The sequence below is a fragment of the Meleagris gallopavo genome, chromosome 5 (assembly GCF_000146605.3).
Source record: "Meleagris gallopavo isolate NT-WF06-2002-E0010 breed Aviagen turkey brand Nicholas breeding stock chromosome 5, Turkey_5.1, whole genome shotgun sequence".
In the NCBI taxonomy this organism is placed as follows: domain Eukaryota; kingdom Metazoa; phylum Chordata; class Aves; order Galliformes; family Phasianidae; genus Meleagris; species Meleagris gallopavo.
The window spans coordinates 58,425,900-58,434,202 of NC_015015.2; the positions used below are offsets into that span (position 1 = coordinate 58,425,900).

General features: G+C 49.0%; 1 long non-coding RNA gene across 2 annotated transcripts in view; it reads left to right on the top strand.

Annotated features, from left to right (window-relative positions):
- The first annotated feature begins 1,882 nt into the window (after positions 1-1,882).
- LOC116216708 overlaps positions 1,883-8,303 on the top strand; it is a 37,113-nt gene continuing 30,692 nt past the window's right edge. For both annotated transcript variants that reach the window (XR_004160016.1, XR_004160017.1), the window contains exon 1: positions 1,883-1,974. This is a non-coding gene — a long non-coding RNA (uncharacterized LOC116216708). The remainder of the gene's footprint in view (positions 1,975-8,303) is intronic.

Sequence of the window (8,303 nt, forward strand, 5' to 3'; positions counted from 1 at the left end):
GTGTTCAGACATCTGTTTCATGGACAACTCAATAGCTAATGCAGCCTTAGTCATTTTCTTTTTAATATTAGTGTCTTTTATCTTAAAAGCATCCTTCTGGTGATTGCTTCTGTATTACTTAAATAGTGCTTTGTATCATATCCTTGACTTCAAGGCATTTAGAAGTGATCTGAGAGCAGAAGCAGTCGCAGATGCAGGGGAGCACAGCCTGGCCCTGCTCAGTGCATGGAGCTCCTGAAGGAGGCTGCTGCCCTCCACCTTCTGCCACTGCCCTGCCAGCCCGTGCTGAGCATGCAGCAGTGCTTTCCAGAGCTTAAGAAAGCAGAGCCAGCATTTGTATGTACATGGCTTAAAAGGCTGGGGTTCTCCCAGCTGTGATGTTAGGAGAACGACTAAATCCCCTCACTTCCCTTATTGAGCTCCCTAGAGCCACTGGTGCCTGACTTCTGTTTCTCTTGGTGCTGCCATGTGGAAACACGCACTGAGGAGACAATCTCACGGTTCAGAGAGCACTGTGTGATACTGCTGACCCTTCAAAGGCATGCAAGTCATCACCATCCCACCTGCCTTTCAGCAGGAGCACGGGTGGGTTCTGCCTCCACTGAGATAAATCCCAAGCCAACAAGCCTGACAAGCTGAATATCCCTGGAAATTCCTCTTGCCACAATTCCCAGTCTGTGTGCCACAAACAGCGCTGTTGGTGAGGAAAAATGATTTGCACAGCTGAGGTCTGCCCAGGAATGGCTGCTCCCTCTTCCCAGGTGCACTTTTCTCTAACACCCCAAAACAAGGATAGGTCCCAAATCTGTATGCAGCATCCAACTGTCTCTGAGTTGTGGGAATACTTGGGTACAAAGATGTTTTGCACTGAGTCATGGGAAGGAACTGAGAGTGCAGGGATACACCTGGAGCCAAATGGAGCTGGAAAGTGACGCTATGGCTGTTAGTCCCATTTAAAGAAGGTGGGTTTTGTCGCTATGGCAAAATGACAGTGACCTGTTTATTACGTCTGGGGAAAAGTGAACCTCTTGCTAGTTGTGGCTACTCCCTTCATTTGGGACAGGAGAGCATGTTGGAATAAATTTCCTGCCCCCCACCCTTGGGAACAGAAGGAGGGGACCCCAGGGGGTTCCCACCAGTGCTGGGCATGTTTGGGGTTTGAGATTCAGAGATGTGCTGCCTCCTTGTTAAGGATGGAGCATCTCCTTCCTTGCTGTGGCGTTCTCATGGCATTGTTGTTCCTTCTCAATCCAATTTTCACTTGCTAGTCTTCCTCTTAAAGTCACATGTAAGATGGCATAAGGAGTCTTTGCTGCTTGCATTCATTACCCTTCAGTTCTGACATGCTCCCCATCTCCTCTGTGAGCACTGTGAGCATCCGTCAGTGCTCCTATTGGAAAACCTTTCCCTTGGCTTTGTAGTGTAGCTATCTGCATCCAGCCTGGATGGAAACGTGCTGATGGTTGAGTTCCTCTGAAGCAATTGTTCTTTTTTTTCTTGTGGACATCGAAGCAAAGCCATTCCATCATTCTTAACACTTGATTATTTATTTTTTTTTCTACTTCCAGTTCTTTAGCTTATCTGCTACACTGTATTTATTGTGCTCTGTGCTTTGTAATGTTTATGTGTTTTTTTTTATTGGAAGAAAAATGGATGTTAGAGGCAACTGCTGCTCTGTAGGCAGAGTAAATGTAACAAAAACAGGCAGAAAATGCACAGAACCCTTCAGTGGTACTGTGTGCTCCTCTTGTCTGTCCCTCCCAGAGCTCCTGTACTGATCCACAGCCGATCATTTCAGTGGGAGTGATTGGCTCAGTTTTTAAATCTGTCATTTATTAATTAATTGACTGTAAAAGCTTCACATAGACTTTGTACTCTGACCATTACTCCAGCAAACAGTATTGAACAGTAACGGTTAAAATAGTAGAAGAGCTCTCAATGAAAGCACTGCAGCGTCCTTCGTGGTGCAAAGGGGTGAGTGAGGGGAGAAACAAACAAATGTTAAAATTGGAAGCAATCAAAAATCAGCTTTTTTGCACAGGTGTTTGCAGCTGACTATTTGCATTGGGCCTATGCTTTTGCAACAGCTCGGGGCTGCAGCTCCAGTGCAGCCCTTTGGCCCCAGTGCCGTCAGAACAAGAGCGATTTCCCCTTCCTGCTCTCAGAGGGCAGTGTGAAGCAGCTGCTGTCTGCACTGCTTCTGCTGCAGCTCTGTTTCACGCCCGAGGCTTAAACATTCTGGACCAGCTCTTGCTAATGTTCCTAATGTAATATTTATCGTAACCTGCACAGTGAAGAGCCCGCAGACCCCAACAGCTGCAGCTTCCCTCTCGCTTCTCCTGCCTGCTTGCTCCTGGTGAAGCCAAAAATGGGGGAAGCGGGAGTGCTGCCAGCAGTGCCTCGCCGTGCTGCTCACAGTGCTGGTTTGCTCTCCGCTAATCTGCTCACTGCAGCCTCCCTCCCAGCCTTTATGTGGAATTATTATGCGCCAGCAAATAACCCAACCTGATGAATGTTGGTATTTAGCAGGGTAAGAATTTCAGCTAAATCAGTTTTGGGAACAAAATCTATCTCGGCAGAATGTCAGGTCTGCCCGCATAATGCAGTTTGGTGGTTTTATTGAGGTGCTGCTCAGCCCTGTGAAGTGCGTCATGCCCGCAGGCTGCGGCTGCTCTGGTCGCTGCTGCTGCTCTCGAGGTGCAGCACAGCATTTGTCAGGTGCAGGGAAACGTGGCCTTTCTCTGCTCCATGTGCAGTTTGGTAGCTAATGGCTGAAAACAGAACTACTGCAGCTGACCTCAGTCACAGCTTTGTCTCTGCTTCGCAGCCGGGGTTCCGCTGCGTGACTTCAAGGCGAAGAGAACTTCCACTGGAGGAGCACCAATAAAGGGGCTGAATGATGATAAAACGCATGCGATGCAGTCTGAATTCTAAATATCGCATACAATTAAAATGAAAGCGCCTTTTTGGGGAGCTCAGCTTCTTCTGAGGGATGCTCTGCATGGCCAGCGACCACAGAGGAGGAATTCAGGTCTGTGCACCAAACCCAGACGTGGATCCTGCTGCTGCCAGGTGCTGGGAGCGGGCTGTGGTTTGCATCACTTGCACGCCCTGGGCAGCTGCTGCCCTTGTGCCCTGCAGCAGGTGCCTATATACAAAGGCCTGTGTGCAGCTTTGTCCCCTCACTCAGCTGGACCAGCACTGCCCGTTGTGCTGCTGTGAGCTCAGGCCTGCCGTGTGCTCATCTGTCTGCGTGGTTCTTCTGGAGAATCCCCTGCTTGCTGCTAAAGCCTGTGCTGCAGATAACAGGGAAAACAACTTTCAGCACATAGAGAGTAATGGTTTCATCTTTGGATTTGTCAATTGTTTCCCTTTTAGCTGAAACGGGCTTTTTTTTCAGGGAAAACCCATGTTTGATGTTCTTAGCTGGTATTAAAACCATTCCCTTTTGAAGAAGAGAGGAAAAGCCGGCTGAGATGCCGATTATTAAATCTGATCCTATTTCCACGAGGACTGAACAAGAGAAATAAGTATTCATAGAATGAAAAGAAAGAAGAGCGGAGAGGTCAAAGGCAGCTTTGAGTCTGCCCAAATCAGGACGGGGCTGCACTGGTTCCTGCAGCAGATAAAGCTGCCTCGGTGCCGGGCTTTGAAGGGCATTGCAGGCAAAGGAGTGGCATGCAGGAGAGTGCCATACTGCAGCAACTCCACAACGAACCCTTTTTATGAAAGAGCAATGGAGAAAATAGGGAATAGAATGAATAAATACAACAAATACTTGAAACGAAGGATGAAAATCCCTGCTGCAGTGATTGCTGCAAGTGGAGGTGCTGGTCTGTTGCCACGGGTCCCCCATAGTCCCCCCTGCTCTGCACTGGGGAAGTCCCAGTTGGAGCACTGCTTTCCGTGCTGGGCTCCCCAGGTCCAGGCAGGTGTAAATAACACAGCACTGTATTCTTACTGGTGCCTTCAAAGTTGGTTCTCAGAGCCTTTGAGAATTTAGCAACTAAGTCTGAGTTGAGCCATTGGCATGTTGTCAAATTTTTTGCTCAAGTTGAAGTGAGTTGAACAGATGTTTGGGCAAATAGGTGAATATCAGAATTAAAAAGTGATTAAGTGACTTATAAGCAGAACAGGAAGATGCTGCCCTTTGCCCCCTGCATTGGGTCTTGGTGCAGGGGTGCCCCATGGGATGCATGTGCCACTAGCATGTGGCAAATGGAGCCTCACCCACATGGGGACTGCTATGAACCAGGGGTGAGCAGCCTGTCCTGACCTCTGGGCGGTTCTGTCATAGAATCACAGAATGGCCTGGGTTGCAAAGGCCCACAGTGCTCACCCAGTCCCAACCCCCTGCTGTGTGCAGGTCACCAACCAGCAGCCCAGGCTGCCCAGAGCCACATCCAGCCTGGCCTTGAATGCCTGCAGGGATGGGGCATCCACAGCCTCCTTGGGCAACCTGTTCCAGTGCCTCACCACCCTCTGGCTGAAAAACTTCCTCCTCATATCCAACCTAAACCTCCCCTGTCTCACTTTAAAACCATTCCTCTTGTCCTATCACCATCCACCTTGTAGACTGCCATTCCCCCTCCTGTTTATACACCCCCTGAACCTGTGAACAAACTCCCTGTCTTCTGAACAAACAGCACTATAAAAAGAACAAGAACTCTTATTCACATTTGATGTGGTGTCCTAGGATCACAGAATCATTAGGCTTGGGGAAGACCTCTGAGACCCCCAACCCACCCCCACCACGTCCACTGGCTGCATCCCTCAGTGCCATGTCTGCAGTTCTTCCTCTTAGTGAGAGTCACTTAGAAATGCTCCTACCGAGGCTCGTTAAAGCAGCAATAAATAATGCAGTAATGTTGCAGAGGTGGCTGTGAATGTTACTTTACTTACTGGAGGTGCACTTTCTCCGTGAGACGGGATTTTGTTGGTAACTCTTTAATCCCACAAATGGTGCCGTGTGGACCGTGGTGTACGCCAGGTATGTGATGCATGCCATAGCACAGGTCGAGCTGCAGCTCAGTGAAAGTGTGTCCTGGGGCTTCTCTGATTGTACCTACAATGCGTTTTCCCTTAATTATCTTGTCATGATAATTCCCCTTAATTATCTTGCCATAATAAATTCAGTGGGTGAATTAATGCGGAATAGTCACTGCACAGCGCTGGTAATTTCAACAGCCTTGTTTTCGTTGTCAGTGTTTTTGCTGAGAAATCAGAATCCTTTCTGCTTCCACAAAGATCCCCTTAGTGTTAATAGTGCCTTGTTTTTTGACGTCCCTATTTCTGCATCACAAAGGAAGGCATGCTGTGTTCCTTTGGCTCCCCTCGGGGTGGAGGCAGAGCTGGAAGTGCAGTAGGAAGTAAAGCTTTGTTACTTCAATGGACCAGACCAGTTCTGCAAACTTTTGCTAGAACAGCTGCCTGCAGCTGTGTGATTTAACATCTCTTGGATGCATTTTGTTTTTCAGAAGGCCAAAAAGAAAAAGAAAAAAAAAGTCAAAATAGCTCTTTTGTATAAAGATTTGAAGGAGTTGAGATCTGTGTGGAGCGACTGGGGTTTAATGGGGTGCAGCACTCTGGAAGCCCAGAGCTGTGGTGCTGGTGGCACAGCCTTCCTACTGCTCTCTTCCTCCCTGTGGTGTCTGGAGGAGGTGGGGAGGGTTCTGGGGGCTGGAAGAGCCCTTTCCCATCCCATCACTGCCCCCACAGCACTGGGCCAGTCCTGCAGCACTGCTGCAGCTGCAGGAGGGAAGGTCCTGCCTCCTCCTGCTCTCCTTAGTGGAGCTTGTTAGTGCTGCAGTGCGGTCCTCCTTCACTCAGGACGCTGTGTTTCAGCATCTGCAACCAAGCCCAGGAACCTTTACATACAGATGACCTACACAAGGCCCTGGTTTGGTCAGAATCGATAACCTGGGTCTGTATTCTTGAAGCTGGCTGTTGTGGGGCACTGCCTCACACACGGCCTGTTGCTGACAGCCGTTACGGTGAGCCGTGATGCAGGTGCTTGCCATGGCTGTGCTCAGCACTGATGGAGGAGCTCTCTGTTCTCATGCACTGCCCTGGGTCTTCCCATTGCATCCCTTGTCTTCTCCAGAGCTCATAAAGCTCCGAGGGTAACACAGTGATGGGGAGAAGCAGGTGAGCCTGCGGGTGGCCTTAGTGCTTGAATGGGCTCCTCTCAGCCCAGCACACCTTTGCTGCCCTCCAGTAAGGGCAGCACTCATAGGATCACAGAATTGCTCAGGTTGGAAAAGACCTTAAGGATCATCGAGTCCAACCTCAACCCAACCATCCTACCCTACCTCTAACAGCCCACCCCTAAATCATGGCCCTGAGCACCACATCCAAACGGTTTTTAAGCACATCCAGGAATGGTGACTCAACCACCTCCCTGGGCAGCCCATTGCACTGCTTAACAACCCTTTCTGTAAAGAAGTATTTCCTGATATCCAACCAAAAATTACTCACACCTCTCTGGGGTCAACTCTGTGCCAGCTGTGTCAGGTGAGCACAGATGTCATAGATGCCACCTCCTCCTGGCTTTTCCAAAATGAGGCCTCTCCCAGGACATCACATTTTCTCTCTGGATCCCAGGCAGAGTATTAAATATTTTCAGCTCATGGTGTTCTGTTGTAAAGCTGGGAGTTATAATGGCATTTATCCTGAGGTGGTACAGCCCTGAGCTTGAAAAGGGGAGAAAAGCTGGGGCAGAGTAAGAGGCTAGTGAGCACCGCCTGGAGCCATAGGGGAAAAGTAAGGCTTGCCCAAATCCCACTTTATTTTTAGGCAATCTGCAGGTGGAAAAGCACGACTTTGATTTGGTTTCACTCCAATTGTGGGCATTTTGGCAGAGGTTGGAAGCAGTGTTGCAGCAGGGAAACATCTGATGGTGACGGGAGCGGTGCTGGATTGTTCCATAGTGCCCTCCCAAATTGCAGGGTAAGCACGAAGGGCTGAAGCTGGGCAGGGCTGTGCCTGCAGCGTGGTGCAGAGCGGTGACCCACAGGTTGGGTGTGCTGCCTGGGCTGCCGCCACCCCATCCCAAAGTGGTGCTGATTTAATGTATCTCTAGATTTGGGCATCTGCTAATGATGATAATTAAAAGAAGCCCTGTATTTAGTTCTGCACCCAAAGTGCAAAAGGATACCTTCATTTGCTGGATAGATGTGTCCTCAGCATATCATACCAGCATCGATCCTATCACAAATTGAGAATATTTCCACAGCATTCTCACATCTGTACATGACTTGCTGGTGATTTTAGATGATGTAAATGCATGCTGTCACTGATGAGTTTCTGCAGAGAGCTGCAGAGCAATCTTGAGCAGCCTTCCTTAATAGCTCAGCGTGTCAGGGTCTGCCAAAATGTGCTCCTCAATTTGGAAACCACAGCCCAGACTCTCCCAGAGATGTGGTCCTTCCCTCCTGGGGCTCACTTAGCCATGATGCCCAGAAAGCTTCCTGCATTGCTTTCCATTTGTTATATGCGTTTTAATGGCCACAGGGTTACAGTTGGACAACAACTGTGCATTTTTCCGTTTGTATTTAGATTCCTGCTGGTTGGAGCAGAGCACCAAGGGCACACGGGGTGCTTTGTGCAGCTGCAGCCGGTTGGCTGTGGGCAGAGGGCATCCCCAGGTGTCACTCGGTTCCATTGAGCGTCTTGCACTGCTCACCTTCAACTGCTGCTGGAAGTTGCAGTCTGGAAAATAAGCTGTAATTATCGAGCTGCTGCTTGGGTGATTTGGGAGGTTTTTTCTTTCCATTTCTGCGACTTTGGAAAGTTCCTGTATGCTTTGCCCACACATGAAATGGATATCGTACTTACCCGTCTAACGATGCTGAGAAGCTTTTATTTGTGTAAAGAGGTGCTTTGAATTCCTCCAGATCGAGGTACAATGCAATCAGTGCTTCCTCCTTCGTGGAGCTTTGAAGCCCTGCTGTGCCTCCGGGAGGGGCTGGACACAGCAGGAGCCGCAAACCTGGCTATTTTCACTTCCATCTCCACTCCTATCAATTAGGAAATAACCAGAACTAACCCCCGAAAATTAGTAGCATGAAGATGGATGAGGAGTAGATGCGAGCTGAAGGTATGTGAGCAATGGTGATTCATGGTGGTTTCCAGTTCCTATAGGGAATCTTAGGCCAGGACAGAAGCAGCTGCAGCACATGTACGTCAGGGTAAGCAATGCTGTTGTTACTAAAGGCACATTCCCTGTTTTCCTGTAAGTTTTACAGGGGCTAGAGGTCAAAACATGCTGAAAGTTTTATTTTTTTAAATGAGCTAAAGAAAAA